At 37.1% G+C, this 12,905-nt stretch overlaps 2 protein-coding genes and 2 long non-coding RNA genes across 12 annotated transcripts in view; 2 read left to right on the top strand and 2 right to left on the bottom strand.

Moving 5' to 3' along the window:
- LOC126694253 (disease resistance protein RPM1-like) overlaps positions 1 to 12,905 on the bottom strand; it is a 397,275-nt gene that overhangs the window by 2,082 nt on the left and 382,288 nt on the right. The gene's annotated exons all lie outside the window — the stretch shown is intronic.
- LOC126697900 (uncharacterized) overlaps positions 1 to 12,905 on the top strand; it is an 80,244-nt gene that overhangs the window by 31,396 nt on the left and 35,943 nt on the right. For both annotated transcript variants that reach the window (XR_007646287.1, XR_007646288.1), the window contains exon 2: positions 281 to 420. This is a non-coding gene — a long non-coding RNA (uncharacterized LOC126697900). The remainder of the gene's footprint in view (positions 1 to 280; positions 421 to 12,905) is intronic.
- The window catches only part of LOC126694257 (disease resistance protein RPM1-like), a 214,486-nt gene that overhangs the window by 201,000 nt on the left and 581 nt on the right, over positions 1 to 12,905 (bottom strand). The window lies entirely within an intron of this gene.
- LOC126697894 (uncharacterized) lies at positions 5,580 to 12,383 on the top strand. Its single transcript, XR_007646279.1, has 2 exons — positions 5,580 to 5,698; positions 11,430 to 12,383. It is a non-coding gene; the product is annotated as an uncharacterized LOC126697894 (long non-coding RNA).

Here is a 12,905-nt window from a genome sequence, read left to right as displayed (position 1 = left end):
AGACGGGAATTAATTTCAAACTCTGAACTAAGACTATCAAGAACTTTGCGCCACTCAGAGACTACCTTGGCTTTGGTTGAAAAAAGGCCACCCATAGCCACAATTGCTAGCGGCAACCCTCCACATCTCTCAACTATGTCATGAGAAAACTCAACAAAATCAGGAGGACATTGGCCCCCTTCACATTGGAAGGCCTTCTTGCAAAAGAGCTCCAAGGCATTTTCAAATGATAGAGATGGTAGCTTGTACACATAATAATCTATAGATTCATTGTTGGAAGGTGCAACATCCTCATTTCGGGTTGTGATTATTATTCTATTGCCTTTGACATTATCTGGGAAAGCACATTTTATATGGTCCCAAAATCCTGTATCCCATATATCATCAAAAATTACTAAATACCTTTGTTCATATAAATAGGTCTTCAATTCTTCAATTAGTGATGGCACTTTCATTATGTCAATTTCCCTAGGAGCAAACTCCCTCCTTGCCTTGTAGAATTGCTTGATCATATCCCTTAATAGTTCATCCATCTTGTATGATTGAGACACAATGATCCAAGCACGACAATCAAAGTGTGGTACCACCTTATTATTGTCGTATACTTTCTTGACAAGAGTGGTCTTCCCAAGGCCACCAATGCCGACCACTGAAAACACCATGCGATTAGATGGTCCTTTTATCAACCAGTTTATCAATTCATCTCTATGAGACTCAATGCCCACAACCTCAGCTTCCTCAATGAAGAGGGATGCCATTCGAGGATCATTCCATGTGTCACTTACCACATCACTGCTAGATGAGCCTTGTTCTATGGCATTAAAGCCATATCTTTCACCACTCCTTCTGATGTCTTCGAGTATCTTATTGATACCTTGAATCTTGGAGGCTATCACATGTCGAGCTTTTAGGTTTATGGTAATATGAAAAATCTTCGGGAAGAAATATAAGCATTGCCTTCGCTTGTGGGGTTGTTTTGCAAAATGAAAAAGGTATTTATCGATGACATCTTCCATGTGATAAGCTTCTTCCCTCACTTGTTGTACCCATGTCTTTGCTACATTGCTCTTTTCATCCTTCTCAGCCCTTATATCTGCATCCTTGAGAAAAGACTGAATCATTTCCATTTCACGTCTAATGCTTGTAACTTCTTCATGGACACCCTTAAGCAATTTCGCTTCTTGGACTAACAATGGGATCAAATTTTGTATAACTAGGCTTACTGCACTTTCTGCCATTTTTCCTTCTTTCTTCAATCACTGGCCATAGTTAAGTGCAAATAAACGAATAAGTTACGAAATTTAACAGAAATTAAATCACATTCAGCTGTAAATGAAGGGGAAAAAAAATTAGTCTTTGTTGCACAATATTACCTTCTGAGTTGGAAGGTCAAGGTCCTTGCTCTCCTGAATGACTTTCCATTGGTGCTCACTAGAAGAAAAACCTTGTGCAAGCCCACAGGTGCTGTAGAGTCAAAGAATTGTTGCCTCAAGCTAGCAAATTACTTTTATAACAATAAGTCAATACGAAACACACACTACACACGAAAATATATGTCACATGAGTGGGATTGGAATGAACCTAGTGCTTGGAGTCTTGTACTCTTTTTCTTTTTTTGTGGCTAAGTTAAGGGTAATTGCCCCCTAGATCTTTCTGGCTATACGAGTTTTGGTCATGTTGGTAGTGCATGTAAATTGTAAGGTTTAAAGACAAATATATAAATTATAGAGTCATTAGTCATTAATTAGTATGATGAATGAGAGAATATATATATATATATATATATATATGAGATGGGTTCAAGTTACACCTAGTGTAACTTCACAAGAGTTACACCTTTTTAAGACCATAGATTTTTCTTAGATCTAAAGTTTAGAAAACATTCTTGCTAAGTCATAATTATTACCTAACAATTAGTGGTTGGCATTAACTCTTCCTATTAAATGTAGGGGAAAAAAAATAGCATTGAACTCTCCCATCTCCACCGTCATCGTTTTCTCCTTTCTCTGTCACACATCTTTTTGGTTCTATGCACTTTAAGCCTCAAGGCCCTCAACCATTGATTTCTAACACCATTTTTTCAAGGTACTAGAATTAGTACTATAACAACATTTTTTTAAGAATCACTCATGGCCAAAATCACAATTATTTTAGAGAACAATTGTTGTGGCTAAGTTTTTCTAAAATATTCATGACCAATTTCGTTTGAGATCTGCCAAAATAATAGGTCTAAGGGTGAAAATAATTGTAAAACCACTCATGGCTGGGTCTTTCTAAAACACTCTATGTGATAATGTAATCATCTCTTTCACTTAGCTTATCATAATTATTATTTTGAAATTATTATTTCAAAAAGCAAGGATTACAAGGTCAAAAAAGCTGTAGGAACTAGGAATGGAGTTGGCCAAGATTGGTTTTGCAATATGAGAAATCAGATCCACATAGAAAATTCTTCAATTCAATGAAGCTATTTTTGAAACAGGCTAATGATGAAAAAAAAATCGGCCACAAAGAGTCTTTGCAGCAAGACAGGTAACCAATCTGACTTGGTGGTGTTCAACAATCAACATAATACATGGTGGCTCCTCAGAATCATCTATAATCTAGGAGGAGAGAGAACATATAACTTGTTTTTGGTAATGAGAGACTGGTATGGAATGTCATAAATAAATAATAATAATAAATGAAATGCTAATCAGAATATTAGTATTAATGAGTTTTTTTTTTTTTTAATCATTAAATCTACTTAAATCTAATGGTTTAGAAAATGTGAACCTAATTCTATATATATATATATATATATATAATATGAAACTTTTAAATCAATAAAAAAAAGTAAAATCAAAGAATTTATATATAAAAAAAAAATTAATTTGTTTAAAGAAGAGTAAAATTCAATCAGAATTTGTGTAGTGTTGGTTTTTTTTTTAATTGCTTTTTTCTGGTTAAAACTATGACTTTTAATTAGTTTTACTTAGCATATAACAAAAATCATATATATATATATATATATATATATATACACACACATATTTCTGCATGTGTGTATAAGAAAAAAAAAAGTTTGTTATTAAAAAAATATTCATAGGTTATAAAAATAATAAAAATTCTTTTAAATTTATATAATTTCTTGGTAGTATAAAGTTTATAGGAGCAGTATTTTTTAAACTTTTTGAAATTTCTGAAATAGATTTTTGTTAGTTATTTCAAAAACTTATAGTGTGCCGCATTATATAAGGAGGACAAATGACAAAAAAAAAAAAAAGTGTCCACTTGGCATAAACACAAACCTATAGAGTAGAATTCTAGTTATATAATATATGATATCTTTTTTAGGGGAAACTTCGACAGTTTTATTAAGAATGCACTAAATCAGTATGATAAACATCTTCAACATTGGAGGAACATACTCCGTCAAGACTATTAAATTTATTATGAATGTTTAGGTGATAATAATTACATGTTTGATTAGTATATAATTTCACAACTTTTGTATAATATACTGAATGTCATTAGTTTTACTTGGAATGACTCTTTGTGGAATACAAATTTTAGTTATAGCTTAAACAAATTCTATTACTTTCATTAGCAATGACTTATCATGGGCAATAAAGTTAATTTTTTGGATTTTTAAAAAGTTTGTTAATAAGGTTAATAATAATTTTAATGTCTTTTCTTATAATGAGTCAAATTGCAAAATTATATTTTATTACTTACAACACCTGCATAAAGCCAAATAGAATTGTGTGAATAAATTTATACTTTATTACTTATAATCTCATCATCTGCTATGGGCAATTGCTTTTGATCTCTATGCTACTATTTAATGGGTTTCTCTATTTGGATTGGACATTTTTTTGGTTTCAAAATACCCATAAAGCCTCAATTTAAGTCTATACTACTATTTGAGGGGCTTCCCTGTTTGGATTGGACATTTTTTTTGTTCCAAAATACCCCTACAGCCTAAATTTAAGTAGAGATAAAGTTTGAGGATAACATAATAAAAATATATTTTTAACTCTCACGTGTAACCTTGCCTACAAAATAGGCAATGTATAACTCCCACGTTTAATTCCAGTTGATTTTCAAACTTTTTTTTTCTTCCTTTATCAAGACTTAATTCTTCTTATTTTTTCCCCCCTCAAATCTCTTTGTTTTGATTTTGAAGAAAAAAAATACTAAAAAGTAGAGATAAAACTTAAGGATAACATGCTAAAAATAATCTCTAACTCCCATGTTAAACATTGCCTACAAGATAGGACAACTATCACATTAGTTACTCAATTTCTTCACTTTATTTATTCTTCAATTCCTCTCAGTTCTATGTTCTTTTTCTCTACACTAGCATCATCATCTTTTCTAAATTCAAAATCCAAAAAAGAGAAAACTTTACTTACAAAAACAAAAGTGCAGTTCTAATTGTTCAGATTCAACAGGTATATCAATGTACATTGCTCTTTTCTATTTTGTTTTTATAAAGAAATCAACAGCCTTCTAATTATTTGGACTTTGGGTCTTCTTCATTCTTTATTTTCTTATGATTATCTCTCTCTCTCTCTCTCTCTTTTTTTTAAAAAAAAAAAAAAATATGTTTTTGTGGGTTAAGGCTTACTCATTGCTTTTCTTTGATTACAATAGTATAGTTTTTTTTTTTCTTCTATTACTATTACTGTAAAACACAAATTGAATTTAGAACACAAACTGTGGAATTTGGATAAGTATCAAATTGTGTAAAAGAGACACAAAAAAAGTAAACCTTTACCCAAAAATGTAATAATTCTAAATTATAATTGTTGCAAATTATTGAACCTTTACTTAAAAAAAATAAAATAAAAAAGTCTTTGAGCACGCACTTAGAAGCTAATATATTGGAAGAAATTGTTTTTTTTTTCTTTTATTTTTAAGTGTTCAATTATACTTTTACTTTACACATGAGCATAGATGTGGCTGCAGGTGATTCAATAGGTAAAAAGATAAATTACTATTTTTGTCTCTAAAACTTTACTAATATAATACTTTGTTTTTCATACCTTTTTTATTTTTTTTTCCTTTTATTTTCAAACTTTGTCGCAAGTTTTTTCAATAATCTCTCCTCCTTATTTTCATTTCATAGCCCAATCCAACTTGAAATTCAGCCCAATAACGAGGTCCTTAGCTCAATAAGATAAAACACTAAAAATGATAGTACCTAAAAAAATAAAAATAAAATAATAGCCATCAGTCATCACTGCCCTTGTAAATCCAATCATATATATATTCCATTCTCTCTCATTTCTGTTTGGTTAGCGAGAAATCTCAGAGAGAGGAAAAAAAAAGACCCGGAATATAGTGTCTTAGATTTCGCTCATCTTAAAAAGAAACCCATCTCCAAATTTTCGGTCTTGTTCGAGAATTCGGCTTTCTTACGGCTCTCTGTACACACAGCCAAGGCTGAGGCCAACAAAAGCCACCCTTTTTCACAAGGTAAATCTGTATCCCTTTCTCTGTTCTGTTAACGATTTATGGGCTTCTTATTTGGAGTCTCTTAACTATTTTTAATTAATATTTCTTCTCTCTTTGTGTTTGTGTGTTGTGTTTCTGGATTTTTGCGTTGTCTCGGGTTAAGAGTAGAAAGTAGTACCCTTTATGGATATTGTTGAGAACAGAGTAATTTAATATATACTCTCATTTGATCTTTTCTCTTTTTTTGGCAAAGAAGGTGAAGGGGATTGAATGACGGTTGCTCGTCTTGGTAAGGTTTCCTCTGTAAACCTCTGCCAAGCCGTGGCACTGAAGTCCCTTCCTTTGGAAGGAGAGTCTGTCCCTTGCATTAGCAGTGTTATTGCAAGGCTAGTTGGGTTTTCTTCCTGGGGTTGGGAAACACTACGAGAGCATCGAACTGGATCTTCTTCCCTAGATATGCTTAACAAAACATTGGAGTTCCTTATCTCTGTCGGAGAACGAGGGACTCGGACTAAGCCTTAAAAGCGAGCAAGCAGTCAATGAAGTTGGTATTGTCGCTAGATTCGTAACCAGATGCCCCTTGAACCTAGAAGCCATTGCCAACACTTTCTCTCCTCTGTGGTGATCTAAATCGGGGTTCAAAGTCAGAAACATTGGGAACCACGTTACCCTTTTTTCTTTTGAAAAAAATTCAGATGTTGAGCGGATTCTCTCGTCGGAGCCTTGGAGCTTCGACAAACACATTATGGTCCTATCTCGCTACGAGAAGGAAAACCCAATCAATGCCTCCGAGCTAAATAAGGTTGCATTTTGGGTCCAGGTCTATGATATTCCATTAAGGTTCAGGAACAAAGAAATTGCAGAGCAGATTTGTGAGACAGTAGGAACAATCCTGCATCCTAGCGAAGATACTGATAATGAGGGCGGGAGTTTCATAAGGGTCAGAGTCATGGTTGATATCTCTAAACCTCTCTGTAGAGGCAGACGCATATCTCTTGAGGATGGGAAGGCGCATTGAGTCTCTTTCAAGTATGAACATCTCCCCAACCTTTGCTATTGGTGCGGCTGTCTCACCCACAATGATAGAGACTGCGAGAAGTGGATTGAAAGTGAAGGAAGCCTAAAACCTGAAGAACAACAATTTGGGTCATGGCTACGTGCTCCTCCCTTTTTTACTTCAAGGAAAAATGTTATCTCGGTTCAAGGTTTCTTTGCGAAGAAAAACAAAGCACTGCCACCCACCCCATCGAAACACAACCACCCATTCTTCCGGCAAGAGAACAACAACCCGCCTCTGAAACTTCTCCACATTCCCCGAGGTCATCCTCTGAGATTTTTGAAAAGAAAAAATCTGAAGCTGTCAAGGAAGCGGATTTTCCGCACCAAAAATCTTTTGTTAGTTCCAAGGAGGTTCCCCCGCTGAAATTTTCGAACCTTGGTGACTTCGAAAAGGTAATCCAAGACCTTGGCAGTGACATCCACTGCTTTGACAGGACGGAGGCTTCCCCAATGGGCCCAAAAAATGCCTTGCCCGTGAAAGAGCAGATTAACCCGTCCCACCTAGCCCACTCACCTGGCCCAATGGCTGAATTTTCTCATATCCAGCATAACGAGCCCATTCCACTCAGTGATCTCACGAACTTGTACATAGACCTCAAGATGGCCAAAACCCAGTCTGAAGGTAAATGGTTAAGAATTCAAAGGCCAGCCCATCTCAAGGAAAGTCAAAACTCAAATGTAACCTTGGGCAAGTGCATCTCCCTTGATCAATTAGATTCCTCCAAAAGGCAGAGGCCGTGTCGGCGCTGCACAAGATGAAAACTCCCAATCAGAGGCGGTGGCTGATCTCCAGCCCCGCCATAAAAGATGAGTTGGCTGGTCTGGAATGTGCGTGGGCTTGGGAACCTGCGCACAACCCGAGAGCTTGAGGTAGTCACTCAAGCACAAGTCCCCTCTGCCCTGTTTTTGGCTGAAACTTGGGTAGGTGAAGCTAGGCTGCGACGATTATGCAATGAGCTGAAGTTTGATCACTGTTGGATCAGTCCTAGTGCTGGTAAGACAGGTTGTTTGGCTCTGTTTTGGAAAAAATCAATTAAGATAGAAGTGATGTCCTCATTGCCAAACCACATCGATGCTACCGTCGGGGAAAGTTCAGAGATTCAATGGCGATTCTCGAGTGTTTATGGGTTTGTCGACAAGGCCAGGAAACATGAGACCTGGTCCCTTCTTCGCGACCTCCATCGGCGATCCCCTTTGCCGTGGATGTGCGTCGGAGATTTCAATGAGATTCTTTGGTCCCATGAGAAGCTTGGTCTGGGTGCTAGACAAGAGGGAATGATGAAGGAATTCAGGGATGCTCTTGACGTTTGTGGGCTTATGGACCTCGGTTTCGTGGGAGATAAATTTACTTGGAGAGGCAAACGAGTTGGCGGTTTGGTCCTTGAAAGTTTGGACAGGGCGGTGGCTGACAATGCTTGGTTCTCTCTTTTCCCCGGCACTAAGGTTCAACACCTTCGCACCCATTCCTCTGATCACAAAGCCATACTAATTAAATTGAAAGGTATTACTCCCCATCCTGATCGTCCTTTTAAATTTGAACAAATGTGGCTTAGTGAGGAAGGGTGTAGCAAAACTGTTAACTATGCTTGGGGGTCTACATCGATGAATGCTTCTATGGTTCAGATTGCGTCAAAGATCAAAGTGTGTGGCGAGAAGCTCTTGGATTGGAGCCGCCAGTCTTTTGGCAGCATTAGGAAGAAACTTGAATCAAAAGGCAAACAACTCTCCAAGGCTGAGATCAATGCTGCCAAAGGTAATCTTGATTATGAAGTGGTTAAAGTCCTAAGAGCTAATCTTAATGATCTTCTAGACAAAGAGAGTAAAATGTGGCAACAGAGGTCCAGGGCTCTTTTCCTTAAGTGTGGGGACCGGAACACAAGCTTCTTCCATATTAAGGCCTCCCATAGATGCAGAAGGAATGAGAACTCTGCCAATTCATGGTGCACGGAGAACAGCGAGATCAAAGAGATAGCCTTCGAGTACTACCGCTCCTTATTCACTTCATCCCAACCTTCAGATTTTTCAGTTGTCATGGAGGCAGTGCAACCCTCTGTCTCTGAGGACATGAATACTCGCCTCCTTAGGCCCTTTATCAAAGAAGAAGTAGAAGCAGCGATAAAAGAGATGAAGCCCATCACAGCCCCAGGCCCTGAAGGTATGCCTCCTTTATTTTATCAGTCTTTCTGGTTGTTAATTGGTGAAGATATCTGTGCTACTGTGCTTGATTGTCTTAATAATTGTAAAATCCCTAGAGAAATTAACTGTACCAATATTACCCTGATTCCTAAAGTTAAATCCCCTGAGCTTATTACTGAATTTAGGCCAATCAGCCTGTGTAATATAGTATACAAAATTGTTGCTAAAGTATTAGTTAACAGATTGAAAGCTATCCTCCCTCATGTGATATCTGAGAACCAGAGTGCCTTCCAAGCTGGCAGGGTTATAACAGACAACATTCTCATGGCTTTTGAAACCCTGCATTACATGAAACACCATCAAAAGGGTAAGTCAGGGTTTATGGCGCTGAAGTTAGACATGAGTAAAGTCTATGACCTGGTGAAATGGATTTTCCTTGAGAATATCATGAAAAGAATGGGTTTTGATGTCAAGTGGGTTAATCTAATCATGGAATGTATTTCGACTGTCACTTACTTTGTTCTCATTAATGGTGAGCCTACCCAAGTGATCCAACCCTCTAGAGGCTTACGTCAAGGGGATCTTTTGTCGCCCTACTTATTTCTATTGTGCTCTGAAGGTCTCCATTTTCTGCTCCATAGGGCAGCGAAAGCTAGGCAAATCCGGGGAGTGTCCATTTGCAAAAAGGGCCCTCAGTTGACTCACTTGTTCTTCGCGGATGATAGTTTGATTTTTTGCAAAGCCTCGCTAGTTGAATGTCAAAAAATTCAAGACCTTTCGGACTGCTAGGAAAGGGCATCCGGTCAAAAGCTGAACCGGAACAAGACCGGCCTTTTCTTCAGCAAATCCACCCCTTCTAACATTCTAGATCAGATCAAATCTTCGCTAGGTGTGCAAGAGATTAAGCAATTTGAGCGTTATCTTGGCCTCCCCTCGCTAGTAGGGAAAAAGAAGAAAGCTAGCTTGCTTTATATCAAGGAAAAAGTAGCAGCAAAACTCCAAGGCTGGAAAGAACAACTTCTTTCCCAAGTTGGCAGGGAAGTTCTCCTCAAATCGGTGATTCATGCGATTCCAACCTATGCCATGAGCTACTTCAAACTCCCTCTCACTCTCTGTTCCAATATTGAGGCTTTAATTAGGAATTTTTGGTGGGGTCAAAGGGGTAATCAAAGAAAGATCCACTGGTCAAAATGGAAAACATAGTGCCAGCCAAAAAGTTTAGGAGGGCTGGGTTTCAAAGAGCTTCAGAAATTCAATGTTGCCATGCTGGCAAAACAGGTTTGGCGACTAGCAGACAATCAATCCTCTTTGTTTCATAGATTCTTTAAGGAAAAATTCTTCCCAAATGGCTCCATTTTTTATGCTAAAGAGGGTAACGACTCTTTTGCCTGGAAGAGCATCTTAAAAGGTAGAGACGTGATCAGCAAAGGGTTGCAATGGAGGGTGGGAAATGGTGCCTTGATTCGGATCTATCATGATAGCTGGCTCCCCGATCCATTCCACAAGAGAGTAGTGTCACCAAGAGACTTCCTTGGCAATGATGCTCAGGTAGCTGTCCTAATTGATAAACAGAAGCGGTGTTGGCTACAGGAAGCAATTGACAACATTTTCATTCCTCACGAGGCGGCTGTTATCAAATTCATCCCCCTCAGCATTTGTGATTGTGATGATAAGATGTTTTGGCCTCACTCTCCTGAAGGCAAATATACTGTTAGTTCGGCATACAGACTCCTTATGGATGAAGAGTTGAGAGAGTCTCATTCTGCATTTGATTTAACCCCTGTCAAGAGAATTTGGAAGGGCATTTGGAGTCTTCAAGCTCCGAACAGAGTTAAGACTTTGCTATGGAGAGCGGGTTCAGATTCTCTTCCCTCAAAGGCCAATCTCTTAAAGCGTAAAGTGCTTGTTGATGACATCTGTCCCGGCTGTAATATTGAGAGCGAAACCTCCTTTCATGCCCTTTGGTCTTGCATTGAATTAAATTCAGTTTGGGAGGGCAATTTTGATTGGTTAAAGAAGCTTTCCAAAGATTGTAGCTCATTTCTGTATGTCATCCAGCTCTGTCAATCTCACAAGGATCTTGTTGAATTGTTTGCCATGACTGTGTTGCATATTTGGGCCTGTAGAAACCAACTTAGAGTTGGTGACAGTTCAGCCCCTTTGTGGAAACTATTGCCCTTAGCCTCAGACAACCTGCTGGAATTTCAGAGAGCATCGTTTAAGCTCCCAGTAGCCAAAAAAATTCCCACCAATGCCAAATGGCACCCTCCACCTGAGGGTTGGCTGAAGGTGAACTTCGATGGGGCAATTTTTAAGGAGAAAAACCTAGCTGGTATAGGTTGCATCATCCGAAACGACTAAGGTCTTGTAATGGCTGCCTTTACACAAATTATTCCGCTGCCTACATCAGTAGAGACGATGGAAGTGTTGGCAGCACGCAGCGCCATTGGTTTTGCGCAAGAACTTAGTCTAGATCAGATTATTTTGGAAGGTGATTCAGAAACGTGCATTAATGCACTATCCAAAGGAGGATGGGAGTCTTCAAGCTTCGGTCACATCATCAAGGATATCAACTTCTTCGCTTCAGCTTTCAGGAGTTTATCCTTTAGTCACACTCGTAGGCTAGGGAATAAAGTTGCCCATAGACTAGCAAGATCAGCCTGTAAGTTTCCCCATTTTCATGCTTGGATGGAAGACATCCCCCTGATATTGTACCTATGTATATCTCTGAATTGCAGTAATGAAATATCCTTCCCCCTTTATTCAGGGGTGGTTTCTCAAAAAAAAAGAAGGTGAAGAGGATTCATGTGGTTGAAATCTTTGTTCCTCCTTTGTTCATTATGATTTTAATGTGTCTTTCCAAGTTCACATCTATGGCATTTGTTGTCATATTAATTCTGTCCTTGAAAAATCGAATCAATGGTAGACACGAGTGAAAGTGATGTTACTCCAATTACAATAGATCATTACAATAGTTATGAAAAATTTTGTGTCCCTAGGCATTACACATTTGTGATATGTTTATTATCCATCAGATTCCTGTTAATGTTGAGAAATTGTGATATTTTGTTGTGGCTCAAAAGAGGAAATCCATTGTTTTCTTTTATTATCCATTGATTTTTTTTTTTCTTAAGATTTAAAACATTTGATTATGTGCTTGTGTTCAAGCTCAAGTGCTTGATATTGAGCACGAACTTGACTTGACTAATGAAGCAAGCTGACCTCAACTTCAAGCTTTTAGAATCTTTGACAAGCTCAAGTTCAAAAAGTGTTTGTAGGCTTGGATCAAGTTCAAGTGGAGTTTGAACATGCTATCTTTATTATCAAACCGAGCTCAACCATTCTATAATTGGCTTGAGTTGATTACAGCCCTCCTAGTTGAAGTCCTATGTATGTTTCTCTTTTTTTCCAATGTTTTCTCAAGTACCTTTTTTTTTTTCTTTTTTTTTTTTTTTGATAGGTAATAGATATTTTCATTAAAAAAAGTACATTATTTTCATGATAATGAACAGATTATTCTAGGAACAAATACAAACAAATCAAATAGAAACAAAATGCACAATCAAGACGTTTTAAATTTAAAGTTGTGTGCTTTGTGCTTGAAGATTTGCATCTTGGATTATTATTTGTTTGGCATTGTATTAGGATGTCCTGCAATTAAAAAGTAAAATTGTTTAACTTGGAATTCTTTATTTGTTTATTGTTGAAAGGAATTATCGATGTTGAACTTTTGTATTGGGTTTGTATGATCGGTTTACTGTATTGGGGTCTTAGAGATTGTTCTGATTCAATGATTATCTCAAATAAGAGGAAGGGGTTTCTCACATTATTGCATTGAAATAAAAGGTGACCTGTAATGTTTTGAGTGATTACACAGAGATGTGAGTATAGTTTACCATATAAAATTGCCACCTAGCCTCAATTACCACTTGGTATATTTGATGACTACATTCATGTAATCTAGTACTGTTGAGTATTATTGTGAAGCCGAGCTTGGAAATTCACTACTTGACTTGATTTGATTAGGAATAGTTGAAGTTCTACATATATTTCTATCGTTTTTCCCAATGTTTTCTTAGCGACCAAATGCAGCATAACCAAGACATTTTAAATTTGAGGTTTTGTTCTTTGTGCGAGAATATTTTCATCTTTTTTCATTGTTTATGTTTTGTTGTTTGTTTGGTAATGTATCAGGATGTTTTGTAATAAAAAAGTAAAGTTGTATGACTCTGAATTTGTTGTTTATTTATTTTAAAATGGGTTATTGA

The sequence above is a fragment of the Quercus robur genome, chromosome 8 (genome assembly GCF_932294415.1).
Source record: "Quercus robur chromosome 8, dhQueRobu3.1, whole genome shotgun sequence".
NCBI classification, from domain to species: Eukaryota; Viridiplantae; Streptophyta; class Magnoliopsida; order Fagales; family Fagaceae; genus Quercus; species Quercus robur.
Note: the sequence above shows the minus strand (reverse complement) of the source record. Positions and strands in the feature narration are given on the sequence as shown.